Below are 9,013 nucleotides of genomic sequence, written 5' to 3' on the forward strand. Positions count from 1 at the left end.
GTGTGGCAGCGCAGCTCTTGCCCCTTCCCCACCGTCCGCCCCAACACACGTGCACCCACTGCCAGCAACGAGCCAGGCCAGGGCTCCTTAGACCCCAGTGCAGCTGCTTGCAGCCTCCCCACTGTGTGCCACGAGCAACCTGGGCTCTGTGGAGGTGGCTGCAAGTGGTTGCATCAGGGTCTACAGAGCGTTGGCCTGGCTCACTGCCACCAGTGAGTGCATGCATGCCTTAGGGCAGACAGCGGGGAAGGGGCCAGGGTTGTGCTGCCTCAAAGCTCCTCTGCCACTTCCACACTGTACTAGGTATTAGTCCCCCTCTCCCCCCTTACCCTCCTCCTTGCTCCTCCCTGCATCCCTCCTGCTGCCCCTCCATCCCTCCTGCTTGCCCTTCAACTGGTTAAACATGTATTACCAATATGTGAATGGTTAAACACTGCTAAGTCTGCTGTTAAGTCTGTTTGTGTTTTTAATTTGTGTAAAATTAATTTACACTGAAGGAAAAAAAGAGCCTAAACCAAAATCTGGTCTAAGTTCTAATGTATCCATATAAATATCTTCTTAAACAAAACAACTCATACAGAAAGAATTAAGACTATTAATTTCCCAGCAAATTTCTGTTTTATGCTGATTAATAGTTTTATCCTCATTAATAACGTAGTTTTCCAGGAAGCCTGGTAAGAGCTGGTCTGGTGAGCTCTGCTCAGTGTCTCCCCTTGCCACTCTTATTATGAACCTTTGACCTTCACTGCTGTCCCTGCTTTCATTATTATTTATTCAGAGAAATCTGTAACACATCTTTAGTGGCCCCCAATACTAAAGGGGGCTTACAGTTTCCGAGGCGGATCTGGCCTGTGACTTCCCCTGATGTGTTAAAACTCCTGGTAAGAGCTGGTGCGCTACAGGATTTCCACTTTCATGGTGTTAATTTATGTTAACTTTGACATAAGGATGATTTCCCCCAGTTACTTACCCTATCAGAAATTAGAGTAAATGAAACTATCTTTGATGTTAGCAATGGCTCATTTCATCCAGACCTTTCATTGACATTTTATAGAGCAAAAGACAAGACATAATTTCTGGGTAAAAGAATATAAACCAATTATACAACCCCCTGCAATTTGTAAACTCTTTCTGAAACACCAGTTCCAGAACAAGACAGAACTTTACACATTAATAGTTATAAATGTCAAGGATCAATAAATGTATTAGCCATGCTGGTGTCACAAAATATGAATACAGGTATGAATTAACTTTAGAGCCTTCACATCCAAGGATTCGTAAGGATCCATTATAAGGATGGAGTCAAATCCAAATTTTAGGTAGAGCAAGTGGGTAAGAGGTGTAGGTTGGGAAGCAGTTAGGAGACTAACTAGTCTCAAAATTCTACCCTGCCCTACCTTCTGCCCAAAATAGTATGGAAATGCACACCCACCATCTGCTCGGGTCAAGGACTGCGCTTATTCACCAAAGGAAGCATAACTGCTTCTCAACCTACACCTCTTACCCACTTGCTCTATCTAAAATTAAAAAGAATATTATTGACACACATGTAAAGCAGCATGTGTATTTTCTTCCAGTAATAATATTTCCCATGAAGTAAACAGGGCGCGGAGGGATATAATGAAAAAATAAAGTATCCTCCTATACACTCGTAGTCCTGGACATGATTCCGTGGTTCTTCTCTGACTCCCAACTGGTCAACAGGATTTTATATATGTAGAACAAAAAATACACATTATGCGCTATACTATATTCATCTCCACCAATTTAAAACCAAGAAATTCCACCACCTCTTTGAGGGAAAGTACATTTTGGGGGGAGAAGCATATTCTTCATCTTCTCCTAACTGTGACCTTCTACAGACACTCTAAGCAGTGAAAGAGGAGTAAATGCTCATCTCTTCCTTCCTCCCTCCATGCATGCAAAGGCAGAACTTGGCTTTTTATGGCAAGCCCCAAATCCTGGCTCAAAGAATAGCACGAAAGAGTAAGTATATGGCTGGTGGAAGGGAAGGAGGGAGGAACTTCAATACCCTTTCTATGGAATTTTGAATCGCAATGGTCAAAAACAAGGTTTCAGCTCTTAAAATTATGTTAAACTGTTCCAGTCAGATGCTTCCACCTATGATATAGTAAAAAGATTCTGCAGGTAAGAGCATTAAAAAGCTAATGATAATTACAACTGCCACACTGAAATGCAGCTGCTTTAAGGGATATTAATTCCTTTCTGATAGCAGTTACTATCAATTACTATGGTCAATCATGCAAAAATGACATCAAATGGTAAGCAGCAGTAACATTTTACATGCATTGTAATGGCAAGGTGCTGAATGAAAGAGTACTATGTTGTTTACTATTTGTTCCCCTTTTCAGCAATATAAACACCTTTAACAAGTGTGTGGAGAATGCTATATTGAGCGCACAGCAACTTTTTCAGCTTAAAACAAGTTCAGGGACACTGGTAATAGCATTCTGCTAAAATTTGTCTGGAACATCTACAATTATAAAAACACTGAAAGAAAACTGCTTATACTATTGAACTTTTCTCCTTACCAGAGTTCTAGTGTTTATCATCCTATTCCAGTGATTCACAACCAGCATGCCACAGCACCCTGGGCTGCTTTGAGATACTTTCAAAAGTACATGGCATGCCAACCAATGTTAGCACTTTTAGGTGTGCAAACATGATTCACATGATAAACCCAGAGATATCAAATGGGAATCCAGTGTTAAAAACTTTCTGCCTTGTGGTCTTACTGTGTTCTTTGCAATAGAAGAATTGCTGTTATTTTTGTGCAGTCAAAAAACAAGTGAAAATTAAGAGCTGGCATTTTTCAAGGGGTGCCTCGAGTCTAAAGAAGTTGAGAACCACATTTCTATTCCTTTTCTTCTAAGGCTAAAATTTGGGCACTTACCTCCTCCCCCCCCTTTGCTTCCTTTGAAAATCCTTCCATAAGGTTTGCAAAATTTTAAAATGCTCCTCCTTTGAGTGATGTAATCTAAGCTTTGGCTTGGCATAAAATGTGTTTATACTTCAGTGCAAGTAGTTTATATCATTTAACACAAGAGCGGGTGCGTCTACACGAGATGACTACACTGTACAGTAGACATCTCAGCATCTACACGTGCTCCAGCTAGGCTGGAGTAAACTAGTACTTCTATTCTGCTCTGGAGTAAAAAAGTCTGCAGCAGTGCATGTGTAGGCGCTGGAGAAGCTGGTGGTTCAGTGCAGAGGCTGCCTGCCAGCTAGTCCCACAATAAAGCTCCCTCATGCCCCAACCAGCCCCTCCACAGCACACTGAGCCTCTCAGCTGGCAGGCTGATACCTGCGCCCCCTTGCCAGCCGGAGCTGCTCCATCTAGCTCCATGTACTGCACATGAATAAACTCTGGAGCTTATTCATAGATTCCTAGATGTTAGGGCCGGAAAGGACCTCAACAGATCATCAAATCTGACCCTCTGCCCTGGGCAGGAAAGACTGCTGGGGTCAGATGACCCCAGCCAGATGCCTATCCAGCCTTCTCTTAAAGACCCACAAGGTAGAGGAGAGCATCACCTCCCTCGGAAGCCCATTTCAAATTCTGGCCGCCCTTACCATGAAGAAGGTCTTCCTAATGTCTAGCCTAAATCTGCTCTCTGTCAGTTTGTGACCACTGTTCCTTGTTACCCCAAAAGGCTACCCAAAAGGTGAACACAGCATCTCCGGTTCCTTGCTGTGCCCCCCTAATGAATTTGTAGATGGCCACAGGTTCCCCTCTCAGCCTTCTCTTGCAGGGGCTGAAGAGGTCCCGGTCCCTCATAGGGCTTGGCCTGCAAACCCGTAACCATATGAGTGGACCTCCTCTGGACCCTCTCTATTAACATCCTTCCTGAAGTACGGTTCCTCAAAACTGGATACAGTACTCTGACTGCGGTCTGACCAATGCCACACAGAGAGGAAGTATCACTTGGTTCTATTTGTCATGCATCTGCTGATGCATGATAAAAGTGTGGTTAGCTTTGCTGATGATTTCATTGCACTGATGACTCAGACTCATGTTCATCTTGGAGTCCACTATGACTCTGAGATCTCTTTCTGCTTCTGTGCTGTTGATAGGGTCATTTCCCAGCCAGTAGGTGTGCTGGATATTTTTACACCTTAGATGCAGCACTCTACATTTGTCCTTGTGGAACTTCATCCTATTGTGTTCTGCCCACTTTTCCAACCTGTCCAGGTCTGCCTGCAATCGTTCCCTACCCTCCGGTGTGTTCACTTCAAATTGGCATGCCTGGGAGCAATAAACTCCAAAGCAATAAATTCCAGAGGTCTTTCATGCATAGTAATATCATGTGTAGACACTCAGTGAAGCCACATCCACATGAGGCAAGCACTCATGACCTGGTGATCCACCACTACCACCAAGCAAAATGATTAGCAACATCAGGGCAGCCCTGATATTATGCTTGTACAGTATGCAGTAAGTGCTACTGCTCACCACGCTTTTCAGAGCCTATGAAGCCTCACAAAGACATACAAAATATCTTACAAAGACGTAGCACCACTTGTCAAATCACTTGAACACTATTTCTCTACTCTCCCTTCATTCAGTGCTTTGGCTCTTAGAGCTATAATCTAGCTTTAACTCAGTAGATAAGCACCACACATTGAATGTACTACACTGTACTACTGTTAAGTATTATTCTGATTAGTTTTAAATGCACATCATTTAATAATCTGTGATGTTGCTTCTGATCTATAAGTATCTAGAAAAATGAGACAATCCATATTGGACAAAGTATTTGTAACATTTGCAAACAAATGACTAAATGGTCATCAAAAGCAAATGCCAGCTGCTTCAGAGTAATTTCATGTTTACAAATCTCTGCAGAGGTGAAGTTACAGATAGCTTTACACACTGGCTAGGTGTATTAAGGGATATTGATATATCTGCCTGCCCCTGAGGCAGCACACTGGATTTGAATTGGTCTGACAGAGTATAGCAAATCCTCCATTCTTATCAATATGTATTGCTGCACTTTTCTTTTCTCAACATTGTAAGAAACTAATTTAGAAAAGGAAATACAAAACATCAAGAATTAGTTAAAGTAACAGCCAGTGCCAGAATCTTTCTTCTTCCACACTGACATCAGTGAGACGGCACAGACAACAAACTGAGGGTAAAATTTAAACCCAATTTTTTGCTGACTTTCTCAAAATAGAATTTGTACCATATAAACTAAATTGTAGGCCATTGGTTCTCAACCTTTTTGGATTTAAGGCTACCCTTGGAAAATGCCAGCTTGTTTCCACTTATTTTTTTGACTAAAAATAATAGAGCAATTCTTCAGTTGCAAAAAACCCAGAAAAAACACAACAGGTTAGAATGTTTTTGACACTGTGGATTCCTCTGTGAAATCTCTGGGCTTATCTGTGAATCCTTAGTAGCTGTTTATTCGCCTAGGAGTGCTAATATTATGCAGCACCCTGTAGCACCCTTAAAATATCTCACAGCACCCCAAGGTGTCCTGGCACCTTGGCTGAAAATTAGTGTTGTAAATAGACATGCGTGCACAGACATGCACACACACGTGCACACAACTTTTCATGCCTATGTTCCCTACTAAAGGAGTTCATGGTAAGTACTATTATCCAGTCTGACCTGAAGTTGTTGCTGATTGACAGACAGCTGGGGACAGAAATGTCATTTAAAAAATGTCAAACTCTTCATTTTAATGGTTAAGCAGGAATAGATTTTTTTTAATTATTATAAAAAAATAAATGTGCATCCTCAGGTCAAAGCTTATAGATACCATATTTCCTGCTGGAGTGCTTTTGAATGATGTTATAAACCTCTGGGTAAACAGGGTTTATAATTCAAACTCTGACAGACCATTAACTGTAAGTGTTAAGGGGTGTCACTATAATAAACTGCTCTGAACAGCTGCAAAGACAGTAAGGGAAGAAAGCAAAATTATGACAGATCTACACCCTGAAGACAGATTGAAAAATTAGCTTTTCTTGAAAGTAACACACTAACTGCAATGTTACTGACTGTACTGAGACCTAATTACCATCAATACACAAGAGATCACTTCAAACTTTCTTTTTTGCACAAATGAGAAATAAAGCATAATCTAGTCTTAATCAACTGGACAGATGATGAAGACATTAGGCTGCCATTACTTAATTTCTTTAAGTAGCTTGTTTTTGTGTTCTTTTTACTTTCTATCATTTGATACCGCCAAGATAGCAAGAGAAACATTGCCCTATATATGCTATGGACAGAAACAAAAGGAAAAAAGATGAATAAAACTACATCAAAAGCCATTTGATCTGACTAAAAACCATCCAGACACTCAACAACTCATCTTGATCGCATTTAAAATATTTTGCTCTCCACATTTTTCATGTATACAAAAAAAAAGTCTGACTTGAGCTAGAACTGTATCTTGAATGAAATACTAAGGCATGCAACAAGCCAAAGACATCTATGTAGAGAACGAATTTCTTGCATTTGCATAAAAAAAAGCTTGTTGGCCAGATCTGTTCTCTTTATGAACTACTTTCATTGACTTCAGCAGAGCCATTCAAAATCTACAGTAAGATAAATTAAAGCAGAATTTGACTCCATCAGCTCAACTCAGAACAGCCACACAACCTGCATCCTCATCTACACATTGGGGCAAAGCGAGTATGATACACTATCATTCTGGCTAGCAGCTTTTCACAACACCCTGCAGTGCCCAAGGTACAGACACAATGAATTGGGCCCTAAGTATTATATTAACCTACCTCACTTCCATTAGATTTAATTGCTTCAATCTCAAGAAAGTTGTCACCTGAGCCAATTCTATCAGGAAGCAGTGGTGTGAAGAACCAGCTCTGAGCACATGGAAAAAACATTGAGGAAATGCTGGCTTTTTTATACATAATATTTCTGTGAACTGGGAATGAAACCAGAGAAGCTGGAAGGGAAATTTGCAGCTGTGAGGGGAAGGGTTTTTATTATTATTTTATTTTAAACATATGTATTAACTATAGCTCAAAACAAGGAGTGGAGTGGAATCTGTAGCCACAGGGAGAATCCTGTCAGTAAAATGCATGCCCCTTGCTGCTGCAACAGAATATCCTGCCGTGTTCCAGAGCCTCCAGAAATACTATCCTAACAAGCATATTTGGCGCAACTTTTATAAAGACCTTTGGTTTCCAAGACCAGACCGGTTTCTATTCTTTTAGAAGACAGCAACTTCGTGCAAGGCAAGTTAATCCAAAACCCAGCAAAACCTCTTTGGAAACAGGACTGGAGTACCAGCCAGTGTAAAATAAAGTTAAAATGCAGTTAAAAGATAAGAAAAAGCAGGTGTTGATAACCGACTGGAATATTGAGGGTGATGGTAAGAAAACAGCTATGCAAAGAGCAGCGATCTATGTGTTTTAAATGTGTGTGGGGTTTCCGAAGCTGTTACTTGTTGTGCCTCAAGGTATGGCTCCTCCTTATCTGAGGGATGACGGTTGTCACCTTATCTGAGAAATGACAGCTCTCCTAGGAGTCCTAGGGCTGGAAGGGACCTCCAGAGGGTATCTAGATCAACCACCTGCCTGAGGCAGGATCAGTGCTACCCAAACCATCCACAACCATCATCTAAACTCTTGACCCCACCACAACACAGACCTAACCCCCTAACCTGCCATAGGTAGAGCAGGAACCAGGGCAGCCAACACAGGCTCCCCATGTTGGCCATCACATAAACTTACTAAAACACAACGAAGTGCTGGGGGGGGCACACAGGAAAGGTTTTGAAAGGAAAAACACTGATCTGCTGCAGTGGCAAAGTGTAGGGGGTGCATGCGCACCCTGACAGGCCACACTCCCTGCTTAGACGATGGGCGAGGGAGGCCCCCCTGCAAGCACCGGCCAGGGAGTGGGAGCGCCAGATGAAAAGCCACAGCCACCTCCAGGAACACCGCGGTCGCTTCCTCAGCGCGATCAGCTGCAGGGGACACCCCCACCCCCAGTCAGCGAGACTGACCACAGGGGACCCCGCCCCTGGTTGATGACTGGTCATTGGGGGGCATATACACCCCGACTAAGGTGGCACCAGTAGCCCATGATCTGCTGAATGCTCAAATTAATTTCAGGAACCATCTCAAGGGTACGGGTTGCAGCCGTGTTGGTCTAAGGCAGGGGCAGACAATTATTTTGGGTGGAGGGCCACTTACTGAGTTTTAGCAAACCATTGAGGGCTGCACGAGAGGCGGCCAGGGGCAGATAAATATTAATTTTCTACATTTTTAGGGGTCCCGCCAGCCACAGTTTGCCCACCCCTGGTCTAAAGACATAGGCAGGCAAGATTCTTTGGGTAAATCCGATATCATTTATTAGACTGACTCAGTTAAGGGGGAAAAAAATCTTCTTTGCAAGCTTTCAGGTACAAACACCCTTGGCTAATATGAAGCTGAGACACCATGTCACACCCTCATACTCCATACCCTGCCTTAAAGGCAATATTGAGGGGAAAACACTGCTCATCTAGCACTTCAGGTAGGGCGGAGAGCTGGCTGCCGTATCCCCCACAGCTCATTAGGTGAAAGGCATGGCTATTTTGGAAGAGGGGGGTTCTTTTTTTGGCCTGAAGCTCTGCCCTTCTCAAGGCTGGATCCCAGCCCTGGTAACCCTCAAGTTCAGGCTCCCCGGCTTGCTGCGGGTGGGCAGCTGATTTCAAAGTAACCTTTCCTCAGCCCCGGTCCCGGTACCCACCCCAAACAGGCGATGCAGCTGCGGGTCTTCCCCAAACCTCTCCCTGCTTCATCCCCGCTGCAAGCCCCCCCTCCCTCCGCTGCCGGCCTGCCGCCTTCCTCGCCAGCCTTTCCTCCGGCGGCGGCGGCTCTGGGGGCATCTGACACAAACAAGAGAGCGGGAGAGGAGGGGGCGGCGGCGCCGGCCTCTGCGTGTGCGTGTGTCTGTCTCCGCTGGCCAGTGCCCAGCTCGCCGCCCCCCGGCTGCAAGCCCCCCCTCCCTCCGCTGCCGGCCTGC

General features: G+C 43.8%; 1 protein-coding gene across 4 annotated transcripts in view; it reads right to left on the reverse strand.

Moving 5' to 3' along the window:
- Positions 1 to 9,013, reverse strand: part of JADE1 (jade family PHD finger 1) — an 81,936-nt gene that overhangs the window by 56,495 nt on the left and 16,428 nt on the right. The gene's annotated exons all lie outside the window — the stretch shown is intronic.

Source organism: Crocodylus porosus, unplaced genomic scaffold, assembly GCF_001723895.1.
Source record: "Crocodylus porosus isolate Cpor-Errol unplaced genomic scaffold, CroPor_comp1, whole genome shotgun sequence".
NCBI classification, from domain to species: Eukaryota; Metazoa; Chordata; order Crocodylia; family Crocodylidae; genus Crocodylus; species Crocodylus porosus.